Source organism: Zingiber officinale, chromosome 6B (assembly GCF_018446385.1).
Source record: "Zingiber officinale cultivar Zhangliang chromosome 6B, Zo_v1.1, whole genome shotgun sequence".
Taxonomy (NCBI): domain Eukaryota; kingdom Viridiplantae; phylum Streptophyta; class Magnoliopsida; order Zingiberales; family Zingiberaceae; genus Zingiber; species Zingiber officinale.
Genome location: NC_055996.1, coordinates 20,605,896 through 20,620,318, shown reverse-complemented (window position 1 = coordinate 20,620,318; position 14,423 = coordinate 20,605,896).

Sequence of the window (14,423 nt, the reverse complement as noted above, 5' to 3'; positions counted from 1 at the left end):
ACGTCGGAGCTCGACGGTCTTTCGCTCGGAGGGTTTATAGTCGCCGGCCCGACTCTCGATTTTTAACGTCGGAACTCGACGGTCTTCCGCTCGGAGGGTTTATAGTCGCTGACTTGACTCTCAATTTTTAACGTCGGAGCTCGACGGTCTTCCGCTCGAAGGGTTTAAAGTCGCCGGCTCGACTCTCGATTTTTAACGTTGGAGCTCGACGGTCTTCCGCTCGGAGGATTTATCGATTTTTAACGTCGGAGCTCGACGGTCTTCCGCTCGGAGGATTTATAGTCGCCGGCTCGACTCTCGATTTTTAACGTCGGAGCTCGACGGTCTTCCGCTCGGAGGGTTTATAGTCGCCGGCCTGACTCTCGATTTTTAACGTCGGAGCTCGATGTCCTTTTAAGGCTAATTTTAACACTTCCGTTCGACGAAGATATTTGCCATCTTTTATCATTTTGCTTCCTGCATTACAAGGACATGGACGACCAAAACATATATAAAATTACATTTAGCGCACCTCTCATCCAGCTCGGTACGGCTGGAGATGATTCGCGCTCCATGGTCGGTCCAGCCGGCGTCCGTCTTCATCCTCCAAATAATAAGCACCCGAGCGGAGCTTCTCGATGACTTTGAAGGGGCTCGCCCAAGGAGCCTCCAGCTTGCCAACGTCGCCGACCGGCTTTACTTTCTTCCAGACAAGGTCGCCAACTTGGAATGCTCTAGGGATCACATGCCAGTTGTAGTTCTGCTTCATTCTTTGTCGGTACGCCATCAACCGAACGAACGCTTTGGCACGCTCTTCATCGATCAAGTCCAACTCCATGTTCCTCCGCTCGGCATTATCATCGTCATAATTCTGGATCCGAACGGACTCGACGCCGACTTCGACCGGAATAACCGCTTCGCCGCCGTAGACCAAATGGAATGGCGTGACGCCCGTTCCCTCCTTTGGGGTCGTGCGGATAGCCCATAAAACGCCAGGCAGCTCGTCCACCCAGCTTCCTCCCATGTGGTCAAGTAGAGCCCGAAGAACTCTAAGGATTTCTCTGTTGGTTACTTCTGCTTGGCCGTTGCTTTGGGGATATGCCATGGACGTAAAATGTTGTTCAATGCCATAACCTTTGCACCAGTCTTCGAGCAGCTTCCCGGCGAACTGTCGTCTGTTATCAGATACGACCCGGTGAGGGATGCCGAATCGACAGATTATATGTTGCCAGATAAATTTCTTGACCATCTGCTCGGTGATCTTGGTTAGTGGCTCGGCCTCCACCCATTTAGAAAAATAGTCGACAGCCACCAGCAGAAACTTCCGCTGACCGGTCGCCATAGGGAACGGGCCCACGATATCCATTCCCCACTGATTGAACGGACATGATACTGTAGATGCTTTCATTTCTTCCGCCGGTCGGTGGGAGACGTTATGATACTTCTGGCAGGAAAGGCACGTCGCGACGGTTCGGGCGGCGTCCGTTTGCAGTGTTGGCCAGAAGTATCCGGCTAGCAAGATTTTCCTAGCCAGCGATCGTCCGCCCGGATGTCCCCCGCACGATCCTTTGTGCACTTCGTGGAGAATGTACTCCGCATCCTCCGAGCTCACACACTTCAACAGTGGCTGAGAGAAAGCCTTCTTGTAGAGTTGGTCCCTAATGAGCGTGAACCGACCGGCTCTCCTCCTTAATTGCTGGGCTGCTTCCCGATCGGATGGTGTTGCCCCCGATCGAAGAAACTCCATGATGGCCATCCTCCAATCGCTCGGAAACGCGAGACCCTCCATCTGGTCGACGTGAGCCACCAAAGCTACTTGTTCAATTGGCTGTTGGATGACGACCGGTGCTATTGAACTTGCTAGTTTGGCTAACTCATCTGCCGCCTGATTTTCCGCTCGGGGTATCTTCTGGATAATAACTTCTCTGAAGTTGGCCTTGAGCTTTTCGAAGGCTTCAGCATAAAGTTTGAGCCGAGCGTTGTTAATTTCAAAAGTGCCCGAGAGTTGTTGAGCGACCAACTGGGAGTCCGAATGGATTGTCACCCGACTGGCTCCTACATGCCGAGCTGCCTGCAAGCCGACTATGAGGGCTTCGTACTCCGCTTCGTTGTTTGTGGCTCTGTAGTCCAGCCGAACGGACAGATGCATTCGTTCTTCTTGTGGAGAGAGCAGTAATACCCCAATTTCGCTTCCGAGCCGAGTAGATGATCCATCCACAAATATTTTCCACATAGCTTCGGGCTTTGGCTTTTGTACTTCGGTGACAAAATGCCAAGGACTACGCCTTTATCGCCGAACGGGGTTGATACTGAATATCAAATTCGCTCAACTCCGTTGTCCATTTGATGAGCCGACCGGACGCTTCTGGGTTCAAAAGCACTCTTCCCAAAGGGCTATTTGTCCGGACGATGATAGTATGTGCCAAGAAATAGGGGCGAAGTCTCCGAGCGGCGAGGACCAAAGCAAAAGCCAGCTTCTCGAGCCCAGTGTAGCGAGATTCAGCGTCTTTTAAAATATGGCTTAAGAAATACACGGGTTCTCCTCCGCTCGCCCTCACCAATGCCGAGCCTACTGCTTGCTCAGTTGAAGATAAATAGATACAAAGCGGCTCCCCCACAGCTGGCTTGGCTAGCACGGGTAAAGAGTTCAGATATGTCTTCAGTTCTTCGAACGCCCGATCGCACTCTTCATCCCAATGAAACTTGGTGGCCTTGCGCAAGATTTTGAAAAACGGGAGACTCTGATCGACCGTCTTCGAGATGAATCTAGACAAGGCTATTATCCGACCGGTCAAGCGCTGTACTTCCCTCAGATTTCTTGGGGGCGACATATCTTGTAATGCTTTCACCTTGCTGGGATTTGCCTCGATGCCCCGCTCGGTCACTATATAGCCCAAGAAACGTCCGCCTTTTGCCCCGAACAGACACTTCTGAGGGTTCAGCTTAACTCCATACTGTCTCAGCGTTCGGAAAGTCTCCTCCATGTCTTTAAAGAGATCAGCCGCTCGGATGGACTTGATGAGAATATCATCCACGTACACTTCCAGATTTCGCCTGATCTGCTCCTTGAACACTTTGTTCATCAAGCGCTGGTAAGTTGCTCCCGTGTTCTTCAGTCCGAACGACATCACATTGTAGCAGTAAGTGCCGTTGGCTGTAACGAAGCTGACCTTCTCTTTATTTTCTCGGGCGAGCGGCACTTGATGGTAGCCCTGATAGGCGTCGAGCATGCATATCAACTCGCAGCCGGCTGTGGAGTCCACCAGTTGATCGATCCGGGGTAGAGGATAAAAATCTTTTGGGCATGCTTTGTTGAGATCCCAGAAATCGATGCAAACTCTCCACTTGTTGCCAGGCTTGGAGACTAGTACCACGTTCGCCAGCCAGCTCGGGAACTGAACCTCGCGTATATGGCCGGCCTCCAGGAGATTCTCGACATCCGCTCGGATGATGACATTTTGTTCGGCACTGAAGTCCCTCTTCCTTTACTTCACCGGTCGAGCGTCCGGTCGGACATGGAGCTCGTGCTGCGCTATACTTGGCGAAATCCCGGGCAACTCATGTGTCGACCAAACGAAGACATCACAGTTTTTCTGGAGACATTTGATTACTTCCTTTTTATGGCTCGCCTCCAGATCGGCCGCAATGAATGTGGTGGCCTCCGCTCAGGTCGAGTGAATCTGCACTTCCTCTTTTTCTTCATACACCAAAGAGGGTGGTTTTTCGGTTATGGCGTTTACATCGATCCGGGGCGCCTTCCGAGCGGAATTGACTTCAGCTCGGACCATCTCGACGTAGCATCGCCGAGCTGCCAACTGGTCTCCTCGCACTTCTCCCACTTTATCTTCCACCGGGAACTTGATTTTCTGGTGGAATGTGGAGACGGCCGCTCGGAACTCACTGAGCGCCGGTCGCCCCAAGATAACGTTGTATGCTGAGGGAGAGTCGACCACGACGAAGTTTGTAGTCCGCGTCCTTCTGAGCAGCTCCTCTCCCAGCGAAATAGCCAGTCGGACTTGTCCGACCGGAGAACTTCATTGCCCGTAAACCCGTAGAGGGGGGTTGTCATGGGCAGCAGCTCGGCTCGATCTATTTGCAGTTGGTCGAAGGCCTTCTTGAATATAATATTGACCGAGCTTCTTGTATCGATGAAAACGCGGTGAATAGTATAGTTAGCTATTACCGCTTTAATGAGGAGAGCGTCGTCATGTGGCACTTCGACTCCCTCCAAGTCCCTGGGCCCGAAATTGATTTCGGGACCGCTCACCCATTCTTGGCTGCAGCCGACCGCATGGATCTGAAGCTGTCTGACGCTCGCCTTCCTTGCTCTGTTGGAGTCGCCTCCGGTCGGCCCCCCAGCAATGATGTTGATTTCGCCTCGGGAAGTGTTGCTTCTATTTTCTTCTTCTCGAGCGGATGACCTAGGCTGCTCCCTAGACCTTCGGGGATTGCCCTCACGCCTCGGAGTATGATGCCGCTCGGGAGTCTGTCTCTGCCGCCTGTCGGATATCATCTGATCGGCTTCACGAGGGCGCTGTCGCTTGTCAGACGATGGCGATCGTCGGTGACCACCTCGGGGCACGGGTGGGCGATCAAGGGAAGGCTTCGGCAATCTCTTGTATTATGCATGCCTGTCCGGTGAAATGAGCAAAACATTGGGGGTACATACCTTCTATTTAGGTTTGGGCCGCTCGGCAGATACTTCTTGAATTGCGTGGGATCTTTCATGTTCCTGGGGGCGGGCTACTTCAGCTCGCGGTCCTCTGGGCGGCTGATTAGCAGTGTGCGGCTTCCGCTCGGCAGTGGGCGCTCGCTCGGTTGGAGCTTCCTTCCTTCGGGCCACTTGGCCTTCCTCCACATTGATGTATTCATTGGCCCGGTGTAACATATGATCGTAATCTCGGGACGGCTTCCGAATGAGCGAGTGGAAGAAGTCCTCGTCCACGAGGCCTTGCGTGAACACATTCATCATCGTTTCTGAGGTGGCCGTTGGAATGTCCATGGCCACCTGGTTGAATCGTCGTATATAAGCTCTGAGCGGCTCTCGGGGCTCTTGCTTGATGGCGAATAAGCTGACACTAGTCTTCTGGTAGCGCCGACTGCTTGCAAAATGGTGGAGGAAGGCCGTGCGGAACTCCTTGAAACTTGTGATGGATCCGTCCGGCAGCCTCCGAAACCACCGTTGCGCCGATCCCGAGAGGGTGGTTGTAACACCCATAGGGTCCTTAGCAAAATTCTAGAATATTCTATCATGAATAAAGAAAAATATATATGCTTTAGTTGAATTTTGCTCCTAGCCGAACACTTAAACAAATAAAATAGAAATAAAAATACATAAGATCTAGGACTTGAACTCTAGATCTCTCATTAGATGCCTGAATAAGATAACCACTAGACCAAGAGAAATTATTGTTAGGAAATAGAGGGAAACCATAATTAAATGTAAGAAGAAAAGACTCTTCTCTTAGAAGGAGAAGTAAGAGTTGTCTTCTCCCTCTCTAATGAAGAGATGCTCTAGAATATTCCTTTCTTACTCACCAAGAAGGGATGTATCTAGACTTTTCTCTTAATTATGAAGAGAGTAAAAGAAATTAAAAGGAGGAAATTAAATAATGAATAAAAAGAGGAAATTAAAGATGAGTTGTCATTTGCTCTCATTCTCCTCCTACTCTCCCTCACCGTGACCTCTCTCTCCCTCTCATCCTCTTGCCGAGACCAAGGAGCAAGGAAGCTCTCCTCTAGGAAGGATTCACAAGCAAGGTTCCCTCCTTAGAGAATTTAGCGAAGGATGTGAGTATTCCCCTCACTGCAGTACAAGTTGTTGTCGAATCGATCGTTAAGTTTTTTTTCCAAGAGTTTTCAAAACCGTAAAATTTTCTTGTGGGTTTTGATGGATGATCTTTTAGGTTCAACAAGTTTCAAGTTATGTTTTATAAAGAAAAAAAAACGAAAAAGAAATCTAAACCCTCACTATGAATATTTCGGCCAAGAGACAAAAGAGGGTTAAGGCTAGGTTCTTTTCTTGTGAGAACATGCTTGATTTCATACTTATATGATATGTGAATTTTATGTGTTGATAGTTAAGTTCTCATTCTTCATGTTGTGACAAAAACAAGGAGATTTCTATACATATGTTTCGGCCAATATGACTTATAGGCCTTAGGTCAAGAATTTTGCATAGAAACCATAGTAGTTGTACTCTTTTATGATGTATGAATTTTTACATGTGGATAACTTAATTTTTTTATGCTTGATATGGAATGAAAAATCATTAAACCCTACTGATATGTTCGGCCAAAATTAGATAAATAAGTTAGGGTTAGAATTTTGAACTCAAATAGTCTCATTCATGAAGTATGGTGACTTGTATGTGCTTGTACAATGCCTTGTATATACTTAGATTAAGTTTGCATGTTATATGGTTAATTTCTATGCTTCATATGGAATAAAATGATATGAAACCTTACTGATATGTTTCGGCCAAGTTGAAATAAATAGGTTAGGGTTAAAGTTTTGAACTCAAATAGGCTTATTCATGAAGTATAATGCCTTGTATATGCTTGTATAGTGCCTTGTATATGCTTAGATCAAATTTTCATGTTATATGGTTAAGTTCTATGCTTCATATGGAATAAAATGATATGAAACCCTACTGATATGTTTCGGCCAAGTTGAGATAAATAGGTTAGGGTTAAAGTTTTGAACTCAAATAGGCTTATTCATGAAGTATAATGCCTTGTATATGCTTGTATAGTGCCTTGTATATGCTTAGATCAAATTTGCATGTTATATGTTTAAGTTGTATGCTTCATATGGGATAAAATGATATGAAACTCTACTGATGTGTTTCGGCCAAATTGAAATAAATGGGTTAGGGTTAGAGTTTTGAACTCAAACATGCTTATTCATGAAGTATAATGCCTTGTATGTGCTTAGGTCAAGTTTACATGTTATGTGGATAAGTTTTATGCTTCATATGGAACCAAATGATATAAGAACCCTACTGATGTGTTTCGGCCAAATTGAAATAAATGGGTTAGGGTTAGAGTTTTAAACTCAAACATGCTTATTCATGAAGTATAATGCCTTGTATGTGCTTAGGTCAAGTTTACATGTTATGTGGATAAGTTTTATGCTTCATATGGAACCAAATGATATAAGAACCCTACTGATACGTTTCGGCCAAATTGAGATAAATGGATTAAGGTTAGAGTTTTGAACTCAAACATGCTTATTCATGAAGTATAATGCCTTGTATGTGTTTAGATCAAGTTTACATGTTATGTGGGTAAGTTCTATGCTTAATATGGAACGAAATGAGGATGAAACCTACTGATGTGGTTCAGCCAAGATGGATTAATTGGGTTAGGAAAGAGTTTAAACCTAACTAAACATGTTATGTATTCTCATGATATGTAGCCTTTGATATATGAGTAGATTAAGCTTTCATGCTTCATGATATGATGAAAATATGCCTTATGATATGTTGCATTGCTATGTCTTATGATATGATATGCCATGTTCATGATATGATATGATAGACTTATGACATGATATGCCATGTTAATGATATGATATGCTAGACTCATGATATGATATGCCATGTTCATGATATGCATGCTAAGTTCATGAGATGATATGCCATGTTTGATGATATGAAAATGACATGTTATACTTTATGTTATGATAAGAACATGTTATGTTTCATAATGCATGTATGAATGGCTTATGTAAGAAGAAAAGCCTAAAGAGTTGCTTCCCTTAAGCTGAGACCAAGAGCACTCTTCATGTTATGGAAAAGAGTTGCTTCCCTTAAGTTGGGATCAAGAGCACTCTTCATGCTATGGTAAAGAGATGCTTCCCTTAAGTTGGGATCAAGAGCTCTCTTAATGATATGACAAGAATTATGACATGTATGATATGATGAGATATGATATGCATGATATTTTACTTTGTATGGCTTGTACCAAGGGTGGGCTCCATAAGCGCCTCGGGGTCGACGGACTATGAACGGACCTCGTTAAGGGATGGGCTCCTCAGTACGCCCCTAGGTCGACGGACTATGAACGGACCTAGATCCCTAGTAGGTTCGGGGCTAGCTACCCTGTCCTAGGGATTGCGCGCATTTATGTTTACATGTGGTACAAACCAGGGCCCTTCTCATGATGATGATATGATATTCAAGTATGTATACTATATGTTTTGAAAGAAGCATGATGCATATGTGCATTCCATGATACATGTTTTAAAAATATACATATTGCATCTACATGCACATATTTATGGAATATGTTTATGTACCCTTATGAATAGGTATGAGTTATGATACATGTTTACATGATATGATAGGCTTCATGATATGTGCTTACAGAATGTGATATGAATCATGATATGCACTCACATGATATACTTTGATATGTTATGCTCCTTATGTGATATGATATATTATGTTCTGTTTTTCTACATGTTATGTTATGTTATGTGTTTTTCGGATTTATGGGTAGGCAAGGACCTCACTAAGCCTTTGGCTTATAGCTACACGTTTTCCTTGTACTGCAGATAAAGGCAAGGAATGGATCAATTAAGGGGAGTAGCAGGAAAGGTGATGGATGTGTGTGGAAGTGCTCGGTGGATAGATCTACTTAAGTTTTTGGAACTTATATATTAGTTAAGCTGTGCATGTGAACTAAGTTGGACCCTATGCTTATGATGTTGATTTCAGCTAGTATTTCATACACTTATGATATTTTACTCATGCTAGAATGATGATGATATGATGAAATGTTCAGTATGCTTTGATTCACATGCCATGATAAGTAAACTAAATGCATATGATAAAAGAAAGAAAAATTTTAAATAAGTCTTCCGCTACCATGAATCCATATGCATTAGTAATTGACGTCTATGTTTCAGTGACGTCCGTCCCTCCGGGGTGGCCTTAGTGCTACCTGGAAGGGCGGGCGTTACAGTGGTAAGGAACACTCGGCACTTTACTCCATCTGTGTATTGATGAAGGGTGGCTGTGTTGTCGAACTTACCAAGGTGATCGTCCGGGTCGGTGGTTCCATTGTATTCACCGATCGCCGGGGGCACATAGTGCTTTGGCAAAGGGTCACGCAAGATGGCCTCCGAGAATTGACGGTTGATCCGCTCGGGGGGTCTTTGCCTTTTCTGTTGTCTCGTATTGGCACTTCGTCTGATGAAGATCCTCGATCACGATTAACTGCTGCGGCTTCAGGAGGCGTACGGAATAGGGCCCGATGAAACGGAACCGTGGCAGCGGGTGCTTCCGTTCGGCCTCCCGATGCGGACGTTGCTTGTTGCTCCATCCGCTCGACTTGTGCCTTCTGTTTTTGTTCCACAAGCTTAGCTGCTCTTGTCTCGATCAGAGCGTCGAGCTCCTCTGTGGAGAGTATCACCGAGTGCGGTCGTCCAGCTTCGTCCATTGCTTCCGATTGGATGCAGGAGTGTTCCCACAGACGACGCCAAATTGATCCTGTCCGAACGCTGAATCAACGGACGCTGGGCACGTGGAGCTCTCAGAACTGCTGACGTAGATCTTCGACCGGTCGTGTGGACCTCCGGCGAACCTGCAAGGAAGTCGGGCCGGGAGGGGCTTCCCGGCGACGACCCTCCGACGCTCAAGTCAGGCAAGAGGAAGACGAGAAAGTGACTTTGAATCTGCGAGAATGCGTACCTCAGGAGAAGTGTGAGGCCCCTTATATAGAGCTGTGAAGAGGCTCACGCACACATACCGAGGCAAATACGTGTCCTCTAACCATACCTCAGTATGGGTTTGTCAGAAGAGCTTACTTGACACCATACTGCTACAGTCCGAGCACATCTCTGATGGGACAGCGGAACCCTATGTCGTAAGATCCTGTGTATGGCCTGATCGTTGAATATACCCACTGTTAGAAGATGTTCCCTTGTCCTTTTGTTTCTTCTTACCCCATGCCGAGTGTCCGTCCGGTTGGCAGCCCCCTCACGCCCGGCCGGTCGTATGTGCTAGTCCGCTTGGTAGATTCCCGGTTGTGTGTTGTGGAGACTGTTCGCAGTATTACTACTTTATGCCTTCGGCCGAGCGGGTTACCCGTTCGGCCATACAACTCTGTTCAACATGAGCGTCGGAACCCCGACTCCCCGCCGGAGTGTCTTTGCTTCCGTTCGGAATGTTCGGTCGGTCGTCCCAATCTTTATCCGCTCGGCTAGACTCTTGATTGACCTTTTACCTTTCAACCTCCACGTGACGTTGACTCTGCTTAACGGGGGGTCCCCCCTCCTCACTGCCGGATCAGTAAGTTTAGGAGAATCCATAGGTTACAAATATTTGGGTGCCAAGAACTGAGTAGTCTACCAGATGGTTTAACGGAGATTACCAACCTAAAGGAATTGGAAATAATAATTGCAACAAATTAGAGGCTTTGCCAATTTGGTTCGAAAGAGAATTAAGTTTGAAGACCTTATGCTGTCATCCATTCCAGAGCGATTGAAAGTCGAGGAGGGGCGACTAACAAATCTAATTGTTAAAGCTTGTCTCAGACTGCAGAGCCAGGTATGTCCTTTGCTTTGCTGCATTACTACTTTATGTTAGTAGCCCATGACTGACTGGATATAGCAACTTGGGCTTTAACTTTCTTTTAATTCAAATATTTAATTTGTCTTTATTTCAGTTATTGAAGTGTTTGTAGTTGTGATTTTCTAATCAGTCCGCTTGTAGTTAATTTGTTTTTTTTTTCCTGTTAAAACTTGCATCTAATGTTTATTTATATATAAATATAATATGATAGCTAAAAATGAATAGTAGAATGCAAGCAGAATAAACGGCGGTTTCACTAATTTAGTTTGTTTGCAGAAGCACCTACTAGATGAATGGAATCCTTAGCTTTTTCATAAGGGATAACAGTCGGGTGCATGTTCAGGGAAAAACTCCTTTCATCTTGATGCGAGGTCTAACGAGCGAATTCAGAAGATGACGTAGCGATCAAAGTCAAGATGACAAGACAATCAAAGTCAAAGATATGGAGTATTCCCCACCTGACTTCGTTGCTCGCCCAATGCTATGACTCTTGGGTCTAGCTCGATCGGATCACAAGCCGTTCAGGAGAGGATCGACTGGCCATTAGGTCGGTCGAGCATGAGGGGTTTTATGCCTTGCTCTTGAATTAAAAAGATAGTGTGTTTGGTCATTCAATAGTCGATCAAATTTAAGGACGGTCGGCTTTACAAGCCGGTCGAAATGTCCGACCTACGTCACCATTGATTAGTCATAGGTCTGGTTGAGGGAAAGGCCAAACTTCTTACTTTGTACGAATCTCTTTACACACGCTTGGTTGGACAAAAGGTCGACTGGGCCTATGACACCTCGACTTAAAATATCGACCGAACCTTTCATAATACAGTTTCATTTCTAGGTGGTCCATTATATACCATGTCAGACAAAAGGCCGACCGGGCCTGCAGTACTTAGCTTCATATTGCTTCCCAAATGGATTTTTCGTATATCTAGTGCATCATATTATTTTTTGAATGGATTTCTAAATATCATTTAATATATAACAAGGCAACTTAATGTAAGGATAGACATAAAGACGACTGGCTTTATTGGACGACCATGATATACCCAACTGACAACATGAGTAGAGCCTGAATGGATTTCTAATAACATTCAATGCATAACAAAGCAGCTTAATGGGTTGACCAAGATATACTTAGCTGACAACATGAGCAAAGAATCCTAACAACCTATTAGAATAACAACTATATGTCAGAGAATAATTTTCTGGAACCTTCTTCCATGATTATATGTCTTCCATCAATCGACCACTTATAACAGCATATTTCTTCAACAACTTCAGCAACGACATAAGCTATAAACGACAAAAGAGGTATACATATGAGTAAATGGAAGATTTCTCAGAAAATTATTGCGCATTGCCTAGGTTGTATTCTTTACATTACCCAACAACTTTTGACATCCTTAGTCATCTCATGATTGTGGAGGTTATATGAGGTGATATATAAAGGGGGTTCTCTCCGTTGGCAAGGTACGTTTTCTGAACATTTGAAGCTTACTCTTGCGCGCGCATTTTCTATTGTTCTTCATTCATTCATCCGAACTTGTACTGACTTGAGCGTCGGAGGACCTTCGCCAGAGACTCCTCTAGTTTCTGGGCGCTGACATTTTGTTGGCTCATCTCTGTGTGCAATATCGAAAGGAAGCTTCTTTGTGGAGGTAAAAGTCTTCTCTTAGTCAACAACCAAGCCACCGTGCCCAATGCGTCATCTCTGAAGTTTTCAGACAGGATCAAATCACTTAGTCACTTGGCGGTCAATTATAAACTGACCCATGAATTATCTTTTTTCATATAACCTAAGAATAGACTATAAGGAACGTCTAAAATGAAAATAATCATCTTTTATTATAATAGTCATATTGTTAATTAAAAGATTATCAGGATAACTTGTTGATCCTTTATTTGTTGGATCAGTTACTTTGTTGGAATCTCTTAATCTTACCCTTTTGTTACTCACCTTCTTTTTTTGCTATCAGGATAACTTGTTGATCCTTTATTTTTTAGGTAACTCAGCACATAAACTTTGATGTTGTCTATGCTACATCTTCTAGCTATGCATCCCATGGTTTCTTTTAAGGAAAATAAAAAAAGAATGATAATTGTTGCGCTCATCATAATCTCCACCGAGGAGTTATATCAGAGTTCTGCACCTACGCTCGAAGAGTTATATGGTTTCTAGAGTTGGCATTGTTCGTTGCAATTAAATAAGTGATGGAATGGCTTTAGTGAAATTGGTTCTAAGTTCTTTTTGTCTATTTACTTTTAGAAATTCATAAAGATGAACCTTATACAGTGATACACCATCTATATTAAGTTTGACATTAATGTCTACAACAAATCTGTTCAAATCTGCTAATATACTCTCTACCAATATAGCGATCTGCACCATTGATACTTTTGTTGGACGATATTATCATAGACAAAGGCTTGGTGGCCACGATATCTTCCTAAATCAAGAAGGTAATGCTTTATAAATTTCATGATTAGTCTCTAAGCACTTTGTTGGATTTCTTATCATTTTTTTATATATAATCTAGGTATATGAACCTGTGACTCAACTAATCCTAGAGTTCACTCACTGGATAAATCTAAAAGTGTGAACGGCTCCTCGCTCAATAGTTAATGTTCTAAATTTTTCATCCCACTGAAAAAAAATATCCTACGATACATCATATCTATGATTCAAACCTTGAATACTTGGATAAATTATTGAGCAACTTAGCTTATTGCTGCACCATGCCGGGGCGGATTTCTTATCTATTTTGATTCTTGGGGACAAAGTAATCCATGGTTCTTCTTTCATGCTATTTTCAATCCCTAGTTTAAGTAGGTGTATAATTTATTCCCTTGCCTTCGGAATCTTCACAACGTCAAAATCTATGCTATTTAATTAACTACTTCATCAAGTGTACAGTTGATTAGAGAGTGATAAATTTATTATAATGGGATAGAAATTAATTTTTAGTGGACGCATATTCTTAGGAAAAATTCTTCTCACCCCCTAACTATTTGATAGTCAACAATAAATTGACCCGTAATTTACCTCATTTCATAATTATCTTTTACTACCACCAACATAATTGCCTAATCCACAATATATTAAGGGCTAAAAGATTAATATCTGCATAAAAATACCTAAATTAGATACTCCATAACACTACATATAACCTTGCCCCCACTTCCAGTTGGCCTTGCAATATTAAAAGAGGACCCAGCACCGAGAATCTAATCATATTTTCCCTATTTTAATTCTAGCAAATAAAACACAGCACTAATTATTTGTAAGAAGCAGAACAGTGTAATTAAACAAGTCAACACCATTACCTAGGACACACAAAGGCAACAGTCTTGAAGTAAGTTGCATTTCTTACTGTCCATAAAGGTGATAAACAAACTATTTTAATAACAAAACATAATTAATGAACAAACTTAAATATACTTGGGACACATGCAGATGCCTTGATCCAAATCCAGAGGTAAATTTGCTTTTTGTCATTTTTACTTGGTGGAGCAAGTCTTCAGCTTCTGTTCTTGCGCTTCTCCATGGCTCTTGGTGCTGCAATAGGAGAGGGCAAGATTAAGTTCCTCTGATATATTGAATTTTTGGCTACATACAGACATAGAATTAGGAGTTGATTGGTTCGGAGATTTGTAACAAAGATACAAACCGATTCCAACGGCTTCTGATCCCTTCATGATTTGGCACGAGTCAACAAACATCCTGGATTATAATTGTTTTGAGACAATGTAAATGATGATACAAATTTAAAAAATCATAATGGTGATATAAATTTCTGAAATGCAATGTGAAAGTTGGTGAAAGAAGCTTACTCTCATGGAACATCACCGACAAGCATCCAATCTCCAT